The sequence below is a fragment of the Carettochelys insculpta genome, chromosome 1 (genome assembly GCF_033958435.1).
Source record: "Carettochelys insculpta isolate YL-2023 chromosome 1, ASM3395843v1, whole genome shotgun sequence".
NCBI lineage: Eukaryota > Metazoa > Chordata > Testudines > Carettochelyidae > Carettochelys > Carettochelys insculpta.
The window spans coordinates 237,989,634-237,997,500 of record NC_134137.1 but is presented as its reverse complement, the minus strand read 5'-3'; the positions used below and the strand labels follow the sequence as shown (position 1 = coordinate 237,997,500).

The window sequence follows — 7,867 nt, the reverse complement described above, 5'->3', positions numbered from 1 at the left end:
AGTCATACATTATGCAGTGATGGGCAAATTTCACCCTAAAGAACATGGTAGATTATAACTCAGAGCCTTATCCTGCGAAACACCTAAGCATGTGAGAACTTGACCGGTATGAGTACTCCCATTGACAATGGGACTACTGTAAAATTATTTAGGTGTATATGTGCTTGTTGGATCAAATCCCTATTGTATTACCATGAAGGGTGGGGTTTTTTTGTTTGTTTTTGCTTTTTTGTTTGTTTGTTTGTACCTTAGTATTACTTATAAAACTGCTTCTGATCGTGATATAGTTAAATAATGTTGTTCTTTATTTTGTTCAAAACCAGCACATGAAAATTAAAATTTGAGCCCACATGCACAGTTTATGTCATAGGACCTACACCTTATGCAGTCATTTTTAACAAATCCATTTGATGCTGCAGTGGTAGAGTAAGAAAAAAAGAAAGCAATTACTTCATGATTAGAATCAAGAGGGCATTAACTGTTATAATATGCAGCATTCGAAGTATGTGAAATCTGGGTCCTAACAACTTGCCAATATCACTTGACATGAAAACTATGCACATTTTGTACAATTTTCATTTGTAACTGAGGACAAGAAAGACAACGTTGTTTTTGTCTGGCATCAAAAACTGTTATCACAAAGCACCAGTGTGTGATTTTTTTTCCAAATACCATCATTGATCCTTTTTCTTTATAGCCCACTTTGAAAAAAGTGCCATGCAGATTGTACCTTCACAGATCTTCGAAATATTATGGCAAATGTTTGGCATAATTAATGAAGTATTTGGTTTATCTGTTTGTCTTCTATCTTAGGTATTTGTGTGTTCCCCATCGCCATAATATCTGAGTGCCTCACAATCTTTAATGTATTCGTGCTCCTAATACCCTGATGAGGTAAAGAAGTGCTGTTATCCCAATGTAATGCTGCTGGTCTTTGCTCGAACAATTGGGCAGTAACTCACCTGGCCACTGGATTTTTTCCACTATGTATATTACCATGTTATCATGTACCTCAGAAATCACTCTCAGTTGCACAGTTTCTGTTCGCGATTTTTTTTTTTTTTGCTTTAATGAGTGTGATGCCATACCAAGTCAAAGTTATCCTCTCACAATGTGCCCTTTAAGAGGTGTGGATGTTTATGTGGTCAGGGGATGCTAGAGAGTGTGGTAGTAGATATGATCAGTGTAAACAAAAAGTATTTAGAAAGGATGTGAGATTGTTTTTTGGCGGATAAGATTCTGATACAGCGTAGTCTCGATTATCTTTTGAAAGGTCATCTCTGTTCAGTGTTAAGTCATTTTTATTAATAACATGTTGTTTTGAGTAGTTTAAAGATGGTTTTAAGAAATGTGTTTTGGCAGGATTAGGTATGCTGTATGGACAATAAACTCACCTTGACCTGAACTGCCTGTCCTGTTTTTTAGTCATTAAGCATGAAAACCTGTTAAAAAAAAAGTGCATTTTTAGAGTCCCATTCTATTTTCATAAATTGCTCTCCACATCAAAGCAACTTATGTAGTTAAACTATACATGGAAATACTTCCCCATATTTAACACAGTGTCATGGTAGACCATATCTACTTTATGTTAGCTCATTGACCAAGACTTACAGACAAACGCTGGCATGTTTCTCTCATGGAACGGTCCTGTAATATTTGATGGAAGTAAAACTACTATATTAAAAATGTGCTTTAAGAGTTCTTTGGGGTCTACATTTCTCTAAAAATGTACATATTTTATTGAAGAAAGAAATAATTTTTGCATGCTTTCCAAACCAGCTTATAGAATTCTATCAATAGCAGTTTATTTAGTTCTCTTTTCATTTCTACAGGGCGTTTAAAACAAAAAGCTACAGAAAAATTAAATTCTGCTGGGCTTTTCTCTTGAACAGTGCAAGCTCATTATTTAGTTTACCCTTGTCAAAGGAAAATATACATGTTCCAGCCTTTACATTTAGAGTAGATTTCACAATCACTTTAGAAAAACTCACTGGTAAGGATAAACCATTTAAATACATTTATTAACTTCAGAAAAAAATTAAGTGATCATAAGTGGTAGGTAAATCAGTAGTTGAATCATAGAGTAGCTGAGCCATAGAGTTGAGCAATTTTTGTGTGTGGTGTACAACTGTCTCTTGTTGAATTGTAGATCTCCTGTTTACAATTCCCCAGCTGGTTAATGGTTCATTTAATACCATCTGGGTATGGATCACCTTGTCACTGGAGAACCAGCAATAGGTAACTCCAAACATTCACGCCACATCACAAGTAATAGCTCACAGATCTAGTTACACTAGTATAAACCAGTGTAAGATCAGAATCAGGACTTTTCTGATTGTTTAGAGAGAGTTATCAAACTTATACACGTTGGATGGACCTCTATAACCAGGTCATCTATAGTCTGGCATCCCTCTGGGCACTCCCAGGCTGGAGCAGTCACAGGAAATAGCTGGGCCCTGCACTCAGCAACTCTTTCCCGGGTCCCCCAGAGCTTTCTGAATGCTACTAATAGCTCATTTGCCAGCAGCAGGGGCTGCCTTTTCCACCAACCACCCTCTTCCCCCCAGTATTCACTTAGTTAGTGCCGGCCCCTTTACTACTGCCAGAATGGAAAGCTGGCAGTGGACTCCCCTAGTCCAGCAGGTTCTGTGGTTTGGGCCCAGGGTAATACAACCTGTAATAACACACAATTTTTGTTTTCTTTTTTAAATTTCAGCAATTTTTTAAAAATAATAATATATTTGCAATCTAAACAAACCAGTGCCTGAGAAATAAACCATGAAATTCGCTAGACACTGACCAGTTTACTTGCTTTGTCTAAGCTGTGCAGGAAAGTCAGCAAACAGAAGGGCTAAGTTTATTACTTTGGGGCACATGAAACAATTATTATGAGCCCTTTCCCCAAAGGTAGGCGACTTATGACCATCATGACCACGTCATTTTTAGAGAGGGATTGGCTAGTGATCTGACTCTTTGGGACTCACTCCAAACTTAACTGACTAATGCTACATTTTTTAAAAATTGCAGTGATGAAGGGAGGAAAGCCTTAGCATCATAATGAGTAAGAGGATTCCGATTGCTTCTGCCTTCCTGTACTGGTGATTGGCTTATATCAGTTTATATTTTCAGACTATTATTGCCTGGACTGGGATCTTGGATTTTACTAAGAAAAATATCAAGGCAAAGATTTTTCTTTTATGTTTCTTGTTTTCCCAAATAACAGAGGGCAATCGTAGTATTTACTGTGGAATGTTTTCCACAGTGTTCTTTCAACACTGCATCTAACCATCTGTATGCACCTCCCGACATGCTGCTCCAAAAGAACCTAAGCAAGGATATGTATGAACACCATTATATACCCTGGGAAGACAAGCTTTTCAAATAAAAATTAAAAACTATGAGTATTGGTCCAATATGCCAACAGTGAGGTTGAAATTCTGTTCCCATTGGTCTCACAAGGAATTTTATCTTATCTTGATTTTACCTTGACTCTATCCAAGTCCTCCACTTTAAGTTACACTAGTGAATGTAAAGTGAATGAAAAACACCATTTAAAGCCTCCAGAAAGGGGAAGGTGCTGCAGTTTACTCAGGGCCCAGTTTGGCTGTTGAATTTTATTCAGAATTGTGCCCATAACTAAGATTTTGTTTATAAGGAGGAGTGGGTGTGAAAGGAAGAAAAGAAGAATATGGGCCCAATCGTACCCCACCTCCAGGGAGTTAATGAGTCCATATTCTTCCCTCCACCCCCAGCCCTGCATATATATAGTGAGTTTCCTCAGCATCTTTGCATCAGTTTGGAAATACCAGTGCAGAGAAGAAGTTCAATGTGACTCAAATGTTCTGTAAAATATCTAAAATATCTATGTATCTCTGATCCCATTACACTATGGTGGGATCTTGGGCTGTGTCTGTCTGTTCCTAGGACACCACTTAAAGAACTGCGTGGTGGTGGAGGAAGTGCAGAAGTTTGCCAATGTTTCTGTCTGTGTTGCATTTCTAGGGGACTCTGCTGGGCATGGAAGCATTGGGGAAGGAAAGACCTGCATTCACTCTTGCCCTTAGTCCAACCTACCCACTCTTTCTTGAGTGCCCACTGACTTAATCAGTCCCCAGCATAGATACTGAGTAGGAGGGATAAGAAGAGAAGCTGAAACACCACTTCCATGCTGAAAATGGGAGGCACAACATGCTCTGGTCCTTTTACTGGTGAAGAAAATCTTCCAGTTTTAAGAGGATGTAGTGATAGCCCTGTAACAGAGTGCAGTCACACAAGACCTCTTCAGATTGTTCCCCAGTGCACTGATCATGCCACTGACACCCCTCTTCTTGCTCTCTGGGGCTCCCCACTACCCTATCTTGCTGGGAAAGATCCTCTAGTCTCCCAGATAAAACACAGAGTTGGGGTGACTGTCCAACTGCAGACCAATGCAGACACTGAGCCACTTCAGCTCCAGGATGATGCAGCTCTAGGGCACAGCACCAAGGAAACCAATCCCCAGACAGGATCAAAACCCCAAATAAATCCATCTCCGTGTAAAGATTTTGCACAGAGAGGGCTCATCAAGTAAGTCCCCTTTGTCTGTGAAAGGGAGATATGCACAATAGTGTCCCCCAGTTCATAATTATTTACACATGGATTGATCATAAACAAGAGTTTTATTAAGTATAAATAAGTCAGATTTATAGTGAAAAGAGATCAAAACAAGTTAGTAAATTGAAATGAAAACACACAGCAAGTTTTAACTTCCTTCAGAAAATTATCGTAACCGTGTCTGCACTAGCACCCCCCCCCTCAAAAGGGGGATGCTAACAAGACATATTGGGAGATGCTAATGAGGCACTGCAGTGAATATGCAACACCTCATTAGCATAGTGGGGGCCATAGCACTTGGAAAGTGCCACTTTCGATCGCGCCAGGCTCTCTACAGGGAGTCCTTTTCGAAAGGACCCCGCAGACATTGAAATCCCTTTATTCCTATTTGGTTATAGGAATAAGGGGATTTCTACATCTGCAGGGTCCTTTTGAAAAGGACCCCATGTAGACGAGCCATGCACGATCGAAAGTGGCACCTTCCAAGTGCCGCGGCGGCCATTATGCTAATGAGTCACTGTATATTCCTGTAGATTCTTACCCGAAATAGCTGTTCTTATGTCAGATAAAATCTTCAAACCAGAGCTGTTCTTTTGCTCTAATTTGGGTCAACATCATTTCATAGACTTTTGTTTCCTCATAGGTGTGACAGGCAGATTCCAAGTCAGGCTGAAGGCAAAAAACCGATAGCTGCCCATTGCTCAAATAGATTTTCCCATAGAGTAGGAAACCTTTGTTTTACAACTACCCTTCCCATGGAAAAACACTGGATCAAAATGGCTTTCACTACCAGGTGGTATGGTCATGTGTCTTTGCAGTGCCAACCATCTTCAGATTTACAGGACAAACAAGGTTGTTTACAAGTCATTACATTGAGCACCCAGTTGTTAGGGTTCCAGGGCAGGAGTAATGGTTGTCACATTTAAAACTATAATCAAATTTTCAGTTTATATTGCTAAAATCATATAGAAGAGTGATATATGCACCAAAATGGAATATACAGCAGACTGTAACATTAAAATTGATAGGTTACATGAGGTGTTTTTTTCAAAGCATCTCCAGGTTATGTATATTTACTTTCATAAGCCAATTTTTACAAAACATGGAGTGGGGAACCATCACACTGCCTTAGAAACACTAGCTCAGAGACAGGTAGAAAATCTCACATTCTTCACTCGAGGATGTTAAACCTGCAGCATCTATACTATTATAAAAGGAGAGGCATGTGTCCCACCCCGGCTGGATCCCTGGGACTGGAGCTGGCTGTGGAGCCCCGTGCCCCAGCCAGCTCTGGGCCCTGGGGTTGATGGTGTTCCTTGGGGCTGGAGCTGTTGGCTCTCAGCCCCCTGGCTGCTGGCAGAGCTCCATGCCCCTGCTGGTTCCCAGCCCTGGGGCTGCCGAGGTTCCCCCAGCCCCGACTGGTTCCCCGGTGCTGGAGCTGCAAACGAACTCCTGGCTTGGTAACTGCCACAAAGGAGCGGGCCTTGCTAGTAATAATAACAAATAAATCCTTTCTGATAATGTTTTAGAGGCGCCAACCAAAATCAGGGCCTCACTGTGCTGGACACTGTATACACACGTAGAAAGAAGCAGCCCCAAAGAGATCCCTAGTTGAATTCAACAATTGAGTTACGCGCATGTTTAATTTTCCATATGTGAGTATTCTTCGAGTGCTTGCTCACCTAGATTCCAAGGAGGCATGAGCATTATCAAACAGTTGCCAGTGGGTTGATTTAGGTACCCCCTGGAGTCGCACTTTCATGGTGCCACATAGAGGGCCCTACCAACCTTTTCGGATCCTTCTTACTGCCTATGACAGCCACTGGAACATTTGCTCTTTTCTTGTTTTCGCTTCAGCTGATTCCCTCATGGAAGCAATTTAATATGTAAATAGTTAAGATGGTTGTTAATAGCCAGGCTCCTGGAGCTGTCATGGGCAGCTGATCATCCTGCACCTAGTTCCAAATATGATGAACCAGGATTGTGACCTGCATCCTAATCTTGTTAAATCCACTAGAGGTGACATGCTGTTATGGAGTTTCTTGTTGGTAGTAGGCAACCGTCTGATTGGGCCACCAACTTGGCCTAATGGAAGAGATTCTCAATGTGGTTGTTAAGGAAACAGACTTCTCCCTTGCAGTCATCGGTACCCTTCATCTGGAGTGTCTGTTGCAGTTAAACCAGCAAGGACTGTAGGTGTCATCAATAAAGGTTCACCTGACCACCATTTCGGCTTTCCACCAAGGAATTGCCAGCCGATCATTCTAGGTTAATCCAATGATTGGCCATTTTTCTTAAAAGACTTGACAGGTTTGACATCCAGTCCCTGCATGGGACCTCAATCCAGTGCTTTCAAGACTAATAGGTCACCCTTCTGTGATGAGGTACAGTCACAGAAGACCCCTTCAGATCTTCTTTGTTATTCTGATCATGCCACTGACACCTGCTTTCTTGCTCTCTGGGGCTCCTCACCACACTATCCTGCTGGTCTATATCCTCTGGTCTCCCCCAGCCAAGCCACAGAGTTGGGGTAACTGCCCCACTGCAGAGCAATGCAGATATTGGTTAACCACAGCTCTGTGCAGGTGCAGTTCTGGGGCACAGCGCCTGGCAAATCAACAACCCACCCAAAGGGGTCAAAACCCCAAATCTATCTCTGTGCAAAAGATTTGCATAGGGAGAGCTCATTCGGTAAGCCCCCTTTATCACTGAAAGGAAGATATGCGTAGTGTAATAGTTACTTACACTGAGCATAATTATAACAAAAGAGTATTAGTAAGCAAAAACAGTAGAATTAAGAGGTTATAAATAAAAACAGACAGATCAAAGCGAGTTAGGTAGGCATCCTTCAGTCTGCATAGACTATGGATCATGCCCTTTATAGTTTCAATTGAGGACTTCATTTACAGTGTCTACTGTGACTATGAAGACCCACACGAGAGTGACAGTCCTTGCTGCATCTCTTGCAGATGTGGTGGGTGTCTGGCAAGTCCTTAGTGTGCTTTCTGTGCGCTCGCTTCTCCTCTGCTAGCTGTCTGATCCTCATCTCGCCCTTCTGAAGGCCCTTGTGTAACCCCTGCCTCCATCTGCTGCGGTCGTCTGCTAGTTCTTCCCAGTTGTCCAGCTCAATGTCTACCTCTCTGAGGTCTCTCTTGCAGACATCTTTGTAGCGCAACTGGGGGCGTCCAGGAGGTCTTTTGCCAGAGGCTAGCTCACCATACAGGATGTCTTTTGGAATCCTTCCATCATTCATCCTGTGGACATGGCCAAGCCA

General features: G+C 41.8%; 1 long non-coding RNA gene across 2 annotated transcripts in view; it reads right to left on the bottom strand.

Moving 5' to 3' along the window:
• The window catches only part of LOC142017786 (uncharacterized), a 27,150-nt gene that overhangs the window by 176 nt on the left and 19,107 nt on the right, over positions 1 to 7,867 (bottom strand). For both annotated transcript variants that reach the window (XR_012646592.1, XR_012646591.1), the window contains exon 3: positions 1 to 1,442. This exon is cut by the window's left edge and continues 176 nt beyond it. This is a non-coding gene — a long non-coding RNA (uncharacterized LOC142017786). The remainder of the gene's footprint in view (positions 1,443 to 7,867) is intronic.